The 12789-nt window shown below is 44.0% G+C and overlaps 1 long non-coding RNA gene across 1 annotated transcript; it reads left to right on the top strand.

Annotated features, from left to right (window-relative positions):
* Nucleotides 1–4078: 4078 nt before the first annotated feature.
* On the top strand, nt 4079–10652 carry LOC129680341 (uncharacterized). The gene is made up of 3 exons (XR_008720678.1): nt 4079–4136; nt 8642–8708; nt 10604–10652. It is a non-coding gene; the product is annotated as an uncharacterized LOC129680341 (long non-coding RNA).
* Nucleotides 10653–12789: the final 2137 nt, after the last annotated feature.

The following is a 12789-nucleotide window of genomic DNA, read 5'->3' as shown; positions in this document are numbered from 1 at the left end:
TGTGTGTGTGTGTGTGTGTGTGTGTGTGTGTGTGTGTGTGTGTGTGTTTAAAACTGCTTCCTAAGAGAAAAGTTTGGTTCTTGAGTTAATGTTCAGTGAATGTTTTTTCTTCTTGATGTAATTCAACTAGGTTGTTAACTTGGATTGTATTTACTTCTGGGTAAAAGTAACCAAGAGTGTTAAAAACTAAAAAGCCTTGTTTGAAGTAGAATGAAAGGTGAAAAGTGTAACATGAGACACACGATACCACGTAGGGGGAAAAGCAGCAAAGCAATGTCCTCCATCATTTAGTGACAAAGGCCAGACACAGGGAAGTGCGTGAATTTGGCCTAAATTTCTTGGCTTCTTGTTCTTTCCATTTAGTTATTTGTGGCAAAGTCTCAGTTAACTAGATAATATCTGTGTGATGATAAACAGCCCATCTCTGAGAGGCTATATCATCTGCAAAATTCCTCATTGTTCTCTCCTCCGTTTGGACCCCCTCCAACACTACACACACACACACACACACATACATACACACACACACACACACACACACACACACACACATTTTTGCTCAGTTGGGGACCCTTTCCCCTCCTTTAATTTGGAACAAGCTGCCTTTGCCTCTATGCCTTCCTCTCCTAGCACCAGGAAGGACATTTGGTCCTGGCAGACCTATCATAGTTAAGAAATCAGGGATCCACTTTGGAGCATTAGTTATTTTAATAAAATAATTTAAAAATGAACTCAGATGGAAGCGGGGGCCGTTTTATTAGGTTTGAATTAAAAAAAAAAAAGAAGCAACAGAGTAGGTGAGGTGAAACTCCCAGCAGCGGCCGGAGGGAGATGGAGAAGAGAAAGAAAGAAAGCCTCACAGAGTCCAGGAAAGCAGCAATGGAGGTCAGCAAGCAGCTGAAAGGCAGAAGGAGTGGGGGAGTATTCAGAAACAGAGTAGAAAAAAACCCCAGAGTGTTCCAGGAGGCATGCTCATGCTTTTGGTCAGTATCCAAATGAAAGAGAGAGAGGAAGAAAAGAATTAGATGTGAGAAAACTGGACCGGCTCTGTACTTACATGGCCTTGGTCTCCTGAACACATTTCTCTCCTCTGTGTTCCTCCCCCTCTCTTATTCTTTCTGATGTTTCCTTTCCCAAAGCCACTGGACCCCCAAACAATTGATCTAATCACCTTTTAGCCTTCTGTTATTTTGCTTCTGGGTTTCCTTGTATGGCCTTGCTGGAACTGGATTCTCTGCTTTCATATTATTATAGCTCCTCACATACTTGTCTCAACCTTCATCTCAGGTCTCTGGAAAACCTTGACCAAGTAAAATCTAATCCTCTGCTCACTCCATACCAGTCTCCCGAAAGCTGAACGACACTAGGTCAATACCTATAACCATGACCTCTAGGCTTGTGTTAATGTATCACCCTCCGCCTCACGTGGATCCTTTGGGTTGGCTGGCCATCCCTTTCAGCTCCTCAGTTCATTCAGCCTTTCTTTTTCTAGAAAGCTGTTTTTCAAGTTGAACACTAACAGCTGAGATATACTGAAGCGGCAGGGAAGTTTGGGTTCACAGCACATAAGCTACATATAATTTTATGAGCTGCTTACTCCAGTGATGTGAATATGCATGCATTCATCCGCACACTCATTTCTATGAAGATACACGCAGATCTGGGATGGGAAGCACACTGTGTGCATCTAATTCAGTGACTGGTGTATAGTAGGTTTTGAACTTAAATCCAACTAAGGTTTTGCTCTTTAAGCTGCTGTAATCTTTAAGCTTCACTGTATAGTGACATGTGGCTTTTGCTACTTACTAAACAAACAGGTTGAGTGCCTAGGTGTGCAGATAGTATGCAAGAATGAGCTCATTGCTCTGTGAAAGGAAAGCAGAGGAATGTGGCCACGGCATAATCCAGGCTACTTTTGGAGGATGGCTGCTCAGCAGCTTTGTTCAAAAGGCACATTCCACAGAAGAGTGAAACACTGAGGGGACGAAACCAAAAGCACAGAAGTCTTCCACACAATCAGACTTGACATTCAGTTCATGCTTCCTCGCCGCATGTCTGCTGTGCTTGTGCCTAAGTTTCCCACGGCAATTTGTGGCCTTCAGGCATTTTCTGAAAACTGAGTTCATTCCACAATCCGTTTTAGTGACAGTTAGGTGCCACGTGTTATAGTTACAGCATTTGGGGGAATCCCGAAATAATACACACTGTTGTTGGCTTCTGAGAACCCACAGTTTAATCACTGTATCAGACCCGGTGATGGACCCATGGGACCCAGGACCAGAACTATGGGAAGGTGAGCACAGGCTTGTTCTGGAGCAGAGTGGGGGCTGACTTCTCAGTTGAAGTCAAGGGGAGTTGAAGCAGCGGAGACAGTCCACAGCAGTGATTCCGAGATGAACTTTGAAGGATGCATAAGAAGAAGCTTGTTGAACAGGCCGGAGACCCACCAGACTGCGGCGGGAAGTGGGATGAGGCCACTGAGTGTCTGAGGGTTACAACTTGGCATGGACTGGGATAGGACCAGAGATGAGGCACAGGAGATACTGAGGCCTTGCATGTTGACGCTTAGGCTTCGTCCTGCTGGAGATGACCCTCCGGAAGCAGAACCTTGGTATCATTTTCAAGGGTTGTCCACATGCATCAGTGTAAAGCCATGCTGCAGAGCCTGAAAAACTTAAAAAAATATTCATTTTATCATGTTCATGTGTGTGTGTGTGCATGTGGGTATGTGCACAGGGATACAGGTGCCCAAGGCCAGAGGCATGAGATTCCTTGAAGCTGGAGTTACAGAGGGTTGGGATCTCCCTGACATGGTTGCTGGGAACTGAAGCTGTCTCCTCTGGAGGAGCAGCAAGTGTCCTTAACTGCTCATCCGCCTCCTCAGCCCCTGGAGCTGGAAACTTAAGTGTAAGCAGCAAGACAGCAGAGTGTTTGATAGAAATTGTCTTAGAGGAAAAAAGTAAGGAAGTCTTATTTCTCATCACCAATTTCACTTTACTTAGTTCAGATCTACTTCTGGCTCATACTCAAAAATTGAATCCAAGAAATCCTGCTATTTCCCAGTGGGCCAATAGTTCCTATAAAAACCACTCTTATGAGATTTCCTGGATATGAAAACTTTCTTGTCCTATATTTACAGATTGATGTCAAAGATTTTTGTAGGGTCTGTCCTCCACTTGAGGTCTAAGAATAGTACTGTGCCACATTCAATGTAGGCTGATGAGGAGTCTGGCAGAGAGAGATAGAGAGAGACAGACAGACAGAGAGATAAACAGGCAGAGAGAGACAAAGAGAGGCAAAGGGACAGAGAAACACACAGAAAGACAGACAGAGCATTAGACAGAGAGAGACACAGAGAGAGAGAGACAGAGAGAGACACTCACACACAGAGAAACAAGAGTCTCTATCAGTAAGATTGCCTGATTGCCACCCCATCTTTCCCCAGATGGGCTTATCTGGACAAAGGTTTTGTTTTGTTTTGTTTTGTTTTCCAGAATACTCTCAGTCCTTCAGCATATTGTACAATACACCACAAGACGAAATGACTCCTCAGCTAGCAAAAGCGCTGAGGATTTCTCTACCCTGAGACACTTCCACTGGGCTTAGGGTGGGGCAGCCGGGAAAGTCTAAAGACAGTCTATTTTCAGTGTGCTAGATGCACAACACCCTAGTGTGGAGTCAGGGTCTGCGCTGTGCCAAGATCGTGAAGTGGAACATGTTCTCCGCAGATGGAAAAAACATTGTCTCTTTCCCAATCACTCGCTGTGGGATGTCATGTCTAATTGACCTTTGAAACTAAAAAGTCAAACATGACCACCCCTCCCCCGTGTGTGTGTGTGTGTGTGTGTGTGTGTGTGTGCTTTTTGTGTGTAGGCACGTGAATGTATTTAGCATGTGCAGTTACACACACATGTAGAGGCCAGAGGACAAGCTTGACTTGCACACCTGTACAAAAATCTTTAAAATACCCAAGGTCTCTTGTTGTCCTGGCCTGACACTTGCCAAGCAGCCGAGGCTACTCAAGAGCCAAGCATCTGTCGGTCTCTGCTTCCCAGCCAGTGGATTACACACACACCACCACGCCGTGACCATACACTTGCATGCTGGGACTGAGCACAGGTCCTCATGCTTACAAGGTAAGCTCTTCAACTGACCGGGCCAGCTCCTCCATCTCATCATCTCATCTTTACCTGACCGAACCATCTTCTCTAACCACCTCCCCGTTTCCAGATAACACTTGATATTGAGAATCTTTGAGTAGATTTTCCCTTTTCTTTCTATTTTGATGACTTGCTTCTAAGGTGATATTTGTCTGTCGAGAACTACTGTCTTATATACATGTAATCACAAGCAGTGCAAAATATAGAACACTGTGGTACTTAGAAAATAGCTTTTAAACACATTAGCAAATCTATAACCAAATGTCACATTTCCTTAGTATGACCACACTTTGGCTAGTGTGAATCCATCCATCCATCCATCCATCCATCCATCCATCCATCCATCCATCCCATCATACATACATACACATGCACACACACACACATACTCCTTGATAAATCCAATTATTAAGAAAAAAAATGGAAATGACAGTGGGATTTCCTATTTACCACCATTCCATCTACTTACCCTTTTTGTCTTAAACAATTACTAAATCAGCATGGATGGAACATCAGCTAAAGCCCACAGTGCCTCACAGTTCCTTAGCCCATGACTAAATGAACACAAACTCTTGTAGGAAGAGCCCCAGATACGCATTACATTTAATCCTCAGTCTTCCGAAGCCTTCCCTTGCCTGTGGCAGTTCCTCACCGGAACCTTGTTTCCGATGACCTTGGCGGTGCTGAAGTGTATTGTCAGGCATTTGGCAGGGTGTCTGTCTATTGGGCGTTAGCTGAGGTGCTGGAGTTATGGATAGGGATACAGAGACTTTGAGAGAGTGCCATTTCATCGCACTCCGCCCAGCAACCTGACTTATCACTGTGCTTTCTGCCTTAACCATCCAGCTTAGACACTTTCTTTACTGTGAACTTTCTCTTTCTTCTTTCCTCGATGAACTCTTTGGGAATGAGTTATCATTTTCAGTCTACACTTAGGAAGTGGGAACTTGGATTCTGCCCCCTTGAGGGCATCATAAATTATTTGTAACTCTACGAAAGATTTGTTTCTTCACTCCCTTCTATTTATTGATTTATGAGTATTTGTTTTATAAATTTTGTTTACTTTATTGCTTAAACTGTTCCAGCATTGACTGTTGGGAACTCTTTCGAGCTCCCTGACCCTTTGGCAAATGTCTATGAAGTCTTTTTCCCTCCTTCTGAGCAATTACTTGGCTTCTGACCCTGTGAGACACTTGTGGCTCCTTTTGTTATTTCCTGTCCCCATTTTTGGACCAGAGGTCGATCCAAGGCCACAGCAGCAGTGGCAGCAGAAGAAACCAGGCCATGGCCAGCTCCAGCTGTCTCTGGGACAGAAGGTTACGAGGTCGTGTGGTGCAGTGGCCCTGGCGCTCCTAAATTATTGTAGCTGGCGCCTCCATATGTTAAATCACATGGTGTGGGAGCTTCCTTAACTCGGGGGATTTCTCTGAAGGCTGTCTCTCTCCTCCCCCACCCTGTCAATGTGGCCAATCTCTTATTCTTATTTTAAGCTACCTTTTGAAACAGTGGTGCTGCTATGTTTTAAAGGGAAGCCACCCTCTTTAAGGCCAGTCATGTTGTCTCTGATATGATGTGCCATCTCTTTCTAATGATCTCCACTTCAACACTGGGTCAGGTCATAGCTTCCCTGGCCACTAGGTCCTCTGTCTAATAAAGTTCATTCCTGAAAGGTAATTTTGTCTCAGTCACTTTCCTGAGATAACCGCTGCCACTCTGTTTTTTCTGACAGGCAGATCTTTTTTTTTCTTTTACAATGTCTGTATGGGCCGTAGATTAATTCCCCACTTGCTTATTGAAGATCCCTTAGTTATTTACAGATTGATATGGGGTGGGAAATATGGTGGCCTTATGGGTCTGCCTTTTTAAGCCTCTGCAAAATGTGACTCATGGCCATTTTCTGGGAAACTGGGAAGGGAACTAGCCAGAGTCCATCATCCTGGTCAGTGTTTCATTAAAGCTTGTTCAAATTTGGCTCAAAAATTGTGGAGCTAGTCTTTCATGGTTTTCAGGTTTAAGAATATCTGAGGAAATGTGGGCATTTGAACTGAACAAAATTTGGACACCTTTGCTATGAGTTAGACTGTGGATACCTTTTTGAGAACAAGGATATATACTTCCATCTTCTGAACTGTACCAATCGGGCCTGGGGCTCACGCTTCCTGTTCACATACCTGTCTGCCTCATACCTGAATGTATATGCTAGTCTCTGGTCAATTTTGTAATAGCTGTGTCTTCACCTTGGGGAAAAAAAAAAAACAAAAAAAAACCAAACAACCTTTCATTAGGGAAACGCTCACTTTTTCCAGTTTTAAAACATTAAAACTATTTTACTAATTTTGGGTCTGGCTGGTGGGGCACTATGCAGTAACAAGAATTTGGGGTAGAGCTTTGTACCCCAAGGATCAACACGGTAGCCCCCACCCTAAAATCACAGGAGGGAAAAGAGGGAGAGTGTTAACAGGATAGCCGTTGTCTTCAGCTCACTGTGTACTTAGGGGAGGGGCCTGATTTCATTCTTCCTGGCTTTGGTTTGCCTGTGGTGGTTCAGAGTCCCCCGGAAGTTCATTTGTTGAGATTGGATCTTTACCATGAGATACCGAGAGAACAGAAACTTGATCTGACTGCAGTGTTAGAGGTGGGGATTTTGGGATGTAACCACGATTAGACAGGACATCAGGGCGGAGTCCCTATGGCGAAATCTTGGTGGTAACATAAGGAGAGGGAGACACGTGACCTACATCGTAGCACGTGAGGCTCTGCTCTACTCTGCCTTAGCGTTCTCGGAGCATGCTCGTGACCATCGCTTGGGACTCCCTTCCCCGGGTCCGCAGAACCATGAGCTAAAAACAAATATCTTTCTTTATAAAGTAGCCTGCCTCAGGAATTCTGTTACATTAACAAAAAAATGACTAATATACCTCCGCATCACCAGAGCACAGGAAACATATGTATTAGTCAATAAAAAGATGCTTGGTGGGTAGTGAAAGAGCAAATGACAAAAGATTGAAGGCACTGGAAAATAAATTTAAAAATCAGGAAGGACAAAAGTCTTGGAATAAAAATTTACATTATCTTCCTCATTTCTTTTTGCTTTCTCCCACGGACAAGACAAAATGTTTGATTTAATCAGAGAAACTACTGACCTAATCACATGATAAAGAATTCCAGGGACAGCTATATATGGAATTGGATAGACTTTCTTTTCTAATTTGGTTAGAAAGGATATTACTTTCCTTATATTTATATTTATTTAAAAATGTTATTTATTTTTGTGTTTTGAGACAGAGTCTCTTTAAATAGCCCTGCCTGGCCTGGAACTCACTATGCAGATTTGGCTGTCCTCTAACTCATAGAAATCTGCCTGTCTCTGCCTCCTGAGAGCTGAGATTAACAGCGTGCCTTACCATGTCCTTTAAATACCTCCCTCTCCACCTCCCTCTTCCTGTCTCCTGTCCCTGTGTCCCACCCCCACCCCAAGTATATGATACACGTACATGTAGAAGTCTGAGGACAGCTTTCAGTAGCCAGTTTTTGCCTTCCATCTTGTTTTGTGGCAGAATTTATCTTGTCTCTTCTGGTTCACTGCATACTCCAGGCTAGCTGGTCCAAGAGTGGTTGGCTGATTCTTTTTCTTCCATGCTCCATCTTCCTTTAAGAGTGCTATACTTACAAATGCACGCTCTTGGACCTGCCTTTTTATATTGGTTCCAGGGATCTAAACCCCAGTTTCCAGGCTTGCATGAGTGATTTTATCCACTGAGCCACTTCTGGGGCCCAATGTTTAATTTTTATAAAATTCATATTATTTTTATGATGCTCATCTGTATTAATGCAGACTGTGATGTGTATTAGCATAATTTAAACAATGTTAGTAAATGTTGTTTTTATTTCCTCTTGTGGGGCAATGAGATGAGAGCCATACCCAAGCTTTATTAATACATGGCTTGACCTGAGCCCTGAGCATTTTTCTCTAGCTATCCTAGGCCTAAGCCTGGAAGCTTCTAGCCTCCATACAATCAAATCTCCTATGAGCCAGGACCTTGAAGGCTTCAGCTTCCAGCCTCCATCTGCTAAACTAGGCCTAGGATGTTTTTAGACTCTGAGACTTACTGCTAAATAAGCCCACTCTTTCTAGCTCTTTCTGAATTCTGGCTGTCTGGTTCGACTCAGATGTTCTGGCTCAAAATCATTTTCCAAGCTCACTAATTCAAACTGGCTTCTCTCAGCTTCTCACTGAATTGCTCTGCCTGGAAAAACTGCTTCCAATCTCCATGAACTGGGCTGCCCTGAGCTATGAATTACACCGTGCTGACTGCACTGGCTCTGTTGTGTTCCTGTGCTGTACTCTACTACTCTTTACCCTCTCTGTGGCACTCTTACATAGCTTCTCTTTTCTGTTTGTGCTCCTGAGTTGGGCATATATTATTTCCGACTCACTTTGTCAAATCGTTTTCTGATTTTTCACTTTGTCTCTCAATTAGATGTCATTGTTTGGAATTAAAGGTGTGTACCAAAGGCTTGTCTGTATTCCAGCCAGAGGGACTAAAGGTATGTACTAAGGGCATGTCTATATTCTAGCCAGATCACATAGACCTAGGTCTCTGGATGTATTCGCTTGCCAGAATAGCCATATTATTGAATTGAAATTCCTCTACAAATGTTGATTTTATTCTCACTAAACCGGAAAGGTAACAAGTAACTAGGTGAGTTTTTTTCAAAAGGTGTAGATGACTTACAAAATCCAAGTTAAAAAGAACATGCCAACGCAAAACAAATACCTGTGTCAGGAAAGTGCATAGCAGGGAGATGAAATTGTTGAAAGCTATTTCTCTCTTAAAAGGGTACACACATTATACAAAATAGAGATATAACAGGTTCAGGAATGTCTTTCTGCTTCAGACATTTTATGATGGTGATTGCATGTGTGTGTACATACGTGCCACAACAGTCAGGAAAGCTCTATAGAGTTGGTTCTTTCCTTCTGCCATATGGACTCTAGGGATAAAACTCAGATCATCAGGCTTGGTGGTAAGTGCCTTTACCCACTGAGACATCGTGCTGCCCTCCCCCGCTACCAGCTTCTTTTACAATTAACAAAATTCTCCACAAAATATATGTATTAATAGCAGCTATAGAACCTCAGGAATTTTAGTAACAATGTCACGTCAATTACTTCATACCAAATCTCTCCGATTTGTTGTTAATCTCCAACTGGGCACATCTCAGACCAAACCAACAGATTTCTTTGTCGGTTCCTTCCTCTGCTGTGGCAGCGATATTAACATTCTTCCCAGTTGTTCAGGGTGCACAGGGATGAGGAAAGCGGACAGGCTTTCTGAGGAAAGTGGACAGGCTTTCTGACGCAGGTAGAGCTGGACTCCTGTGCTGCCTCTGAGGCGTCAGCAGGCAGGTGAGCGCTTCTGAGCCTGTGAAGATGGAGTGAGAATGCAAACCTTAGAGCAGCCGGGTGAGGGCTGTAAGGCGCTTTCTGATAAAACGCAAGCTAAAATCACAGCAGATCATGTTGCAACCTTTCCTCTCTCTTTCTTCTCTTCCAAATACACAGTCACCGACAATGCCCTATCATTTGTCACAGTCTTCCATAGATTTCTCTGCATTAGTCATCTTCCTGTGACTGCACTGAAATATCTAATATCTAAGTACATGTAATACTTATAAGAAAAAAGGTTTATTAGCTCAGATAAATGATAAGGTTCATGAGCTCATATATTAGCTCCTGAAGGTTCCAGTTTAGGCTCGGAAGCCCCATTAGTTTGGGCCTGTGGTTAGGCCCTGCATGGCAGTGGTGGAGAGCGTAACCTTGAACATACAGTTCACACCGTAAGTGGGAAATACAGAGTGAGAGGCCCAGGCACCACAATTCCCTTTGCGAGCTATGCCTCCAGTGACTCAAGGGCCTCCTTTCGGGCCTCCTGTTCTAATGCTTCCACTACACTCAATCCCAAAACACTGGTTTTGGGACTGAGTCTGCCGTGTATAGACATATGGGAGGGACTACTCATATTTAGGCCTCTGAAGAATACCCATTAGCTTCTTCTGTCACATTGAGATAGTGTAGATATCTCTTGGCTAGCTTCTGTCCCATCTCTTTCTTTCTTCAAATAATTCCCCCTTATAATATTGAAGGACAATTCTGAAGTTTTCTAGAAAATGGATTTATGTATGCCATTTCTTGCATTGGAATCTTATTGACCCAATTTCTCAGTCCTGTTGCAATGGTTAGTGTCAACCTGAGCACATCTGAACTGACCTGAAAGATGACGGACATGTGGGCACATGCATCGGGGAATTGTCTTGATATGTGAATTGGTGTGGTTGGACTCCGAAGGTGGGGATCTTGGGTGTTAGTAAAAGGTGTCAAACCTGGGCCAGCATTAGGATGCATCCACTCATCACTGTCTTCTTCCTGTGCACTAATGCAGCTGGTCCATGCTCCTGCTGCCTCTACTTCCTCATCAGGGAAGACTTTACAGCAAACGGTAAGCTGAAGTAAACGCTGCTCTCTTCATTAAGTTGCTTATTGAGTATTTTTAACAGAGCAACAGATAAGGAAACCTAGGTACATCTCCAATTGTTGATTTAACTTTCAGAATGCTGTAATTCAAATCCAGCAATCTGCTGTGTGGTGGAAAGAAACTGAGTCTTTCCATCTCGCTATAAAATAATTTCTTTGTACTGTTGGGCCTGATAAGGCCTGCTGCATATACCTAAGCCTGGCTCGAGTTTGGAGACCTGTCTTTAGCTTCCGATTTAAGAGGTGCCACTTCCGGGCAAAAGTGATTCAGCATATCCGCCTTAAAATCAACCCTGCCTGGTAACTGTTACGTAGAGTTTTGTCGCTGGCCCACCTCTCCTTGCACTACCTAACCTTGCCCTCTATGTCATGTTACTTCACTTCCTTAACCCTGCCTCCCGACCCAAACCTATAAAAAAAAAAAACCTGTTTTATTCAATAAACCAAGTTCCTGCTTTGACAGATCTCCCAGCTCGGTAGTGTTTTATTTCCTGGGGCAATCAGGGGAGGTCCGGGCCATGAACACTCACCATCCCGCTCAGCCAGGGAGGGCGTCCAGGTGGACTGGCCACCCTCCTCTCAGCTCCACCTGCCGGGTACCAACCCGGCCTTGTACAGTACATGATTAACAGCAGGTCTGCACTGGTCAAACACTGCATGTTACTAAGTGAAGTGTGTGTTGGCTGCCCTACTCTGGGGCTGGCAGAGCTAAGCCTTGGAATGCGTTCTCTCCAAGACGGTATTTATGTACTTGCGGCCTTGGAACGCCCCAGGTGGTCTGGACTAATAATGTGTTTTCTCTGCAGGTTATAAAGGTGTTCTTAGAAGACCCTCAAGTATATTATGTTTCAGTTTTTGAAAGAATTAAATAAAATATCTCCTATAAATCCATCTAAACCATGGGCAAAGTGGTTCAGTTCTTTCTTCATTTGCCCCCTATCTTGTACCCATTTGTTCTCATTTAATCTTGGGTGGCATGAACAGCATTCTCAATGATTCAACACACTCAAGGACTGTTTTTTTGTTTGTTTGTTTGTTTTGTTTTGTTTTTGTTTTTAAATCACTTACGTGTAAGAGAACAGAGTTATTCATAATTTCAAAAACTGAATAGGTATCAACATGGCCTTCGGTAGGAAAATGCACAAGTGAGCTGAGGCTTCCAGAAAATAAGCTATTATTTAGTGCTAAAAAGCAATGAACTACCAGAACATTACGGTACATGGAGAAATGTAGATGGATAATCAAAGCATTTGGTCTGAGTATAGGAGTCTAGCTATGACATCCTGGAAAAGGCATGCCCGTGGAGACAGTGGCTCTATCGGTGGCTGACAGGGCCTGGGGGAAGGCGGTGCAGAGGACTTCTAGGCAGCAAGCACTCTGTGTGATGCTATGATGAGAGCACAAGTCATTCCATTTCTGTCCGAAGCTACACATTAGGCAACAGCAGTGGCAAAGAAATTACCTGATACTTTCATGTATCTCAAGCCCACACATGCACATCCACCCCTACTATCTACCTACTGTACCACAGGGGCATGTTTTCATAACTTACGACTTCCCCTTAATACTGACATTGTAATTCAAACCTTGTAGCTTTACATCAGAGGCCTGTGTTTTTTAATCTTTAAGAAACGATTTGTTTATGTTTATATTTATATGAGTGTCTTGCCTGCATGCATGTACATGTGCCACATGCATGCCTGCTGCTGGCAGAGAGTAGAAGGAGGCCTGGGATTCCTGGAACTGTGGTTACCGCTGGCTGCGAACCACCCTGTGAGGACTGGGAACTGAACTCGGGTCCTCCGCAAGAGCAGTAAATGCTCATATGCAGCTCCTTTTCTTTTTTTAGCTCTATGTTCTAAGCAAAGTCCTGCCTGGTTACAGGAGATAGCCAGAAAGACCTGAGAGCTCGAGGCTTTGCGCTGGCCATGGGCTCCCAGCCTCACGCGCGGCCAGTCCGGGAGAGGTTAGAAAGAGCCCCTGAACAGGGCAGTCAGAATAAGCGAACACCAAGCGCCAGGGCGGAAGGACCAGGGCTGGATGTGGTGGGGAGAGAAGCGGCACACGGTCCTTACACGTGCATGTCACTCAGGG

Source organism: Psammomys obesus, unplaced genomic scaffold, assembly GCF_907164565.1.
Source record: "Psammomys obesus unplaced genomic scaffold, mPsaObe1.curated_primary_1811, whole genome shotgun sequence".
Taxonomy (NCBI): Eukaryota; Metazoa; Chordata; class Mammalia; order Rodentia; family Muridae; genus Psammomys; species Psammomys obesus.
Note: the sequence above shows the minus strand (reverse complement) of the source record. Positions and strands in the feature narration are given on the sequence as shown.